Below are 607 nucleotides of genomic sequence, written 5' to 3'. Positions count from 1 at the left end.
CCAAGTCTGATCGGAGCCGGTGTCCAGATCTATAAAGGCCTGGTTCTTTAAAGGCCTATATATCTAATTTATATAACAGGGACATTCCTCCCACTCCAGTAATCTGCACGTAGGATGCCACCGGTCCCTGCGGAAGCTGGCCAGGAGGATGATGGCTCCCGGTGCCCGCTCCTCCAGGCCAGAAGGGTTTTCCTGGCTCCCGGGGTCCGTTCCTGCCGGCCAGGCCGGCTCAGGCTCTCGGCAGGCCGCATCCAGGATATCCACCCCGATTAAGCATCAAGTACCACAACTGGGATCTGCGGTGCGCAGGCGGCCCCGCGCTCGCCCGCCTGAAGGCGAAAGTCCGTCACCCTGCCCCGAGAGCCGCAGTTTTGGGGTGAAAGGCGGTGATTTCGGCAAGCCCGCGGCCCGCGCCGCCCGCCAGCGGCGCCGCCATTGCTGCGGAAGCAGAGCGGCGCTGCGGACACGCCCCCCGGGGGCGGGCACGGGCGGCGGGGCCAATGGGAAGCCCCGCGCTGTCGCGCGCGGCCAATAGGGAGCGGCGCTCGGCGGCCGGCGGGGCGCGCGGCGCCGCACGTGGTGACGGGGGTGCACGTGGGCGGCGGCC

The sequence above is a fragment of the Vidua macroura genome, chromosome Z, assembly GCF_024509145.1.
Source record: "Vidua macroura isolate BioBank_ID:100142 chromosome Z, ASM2450914v1, whole genome shotgun sequence".
Lineage (NCBI taxonomy): Eukaryota > Metazoa > Chordata > Aves > Passeriformes > Viduidae > Vidua > Vidua macroura.
Note: the sequence above shows the minus strand (reverse complement) of the source record.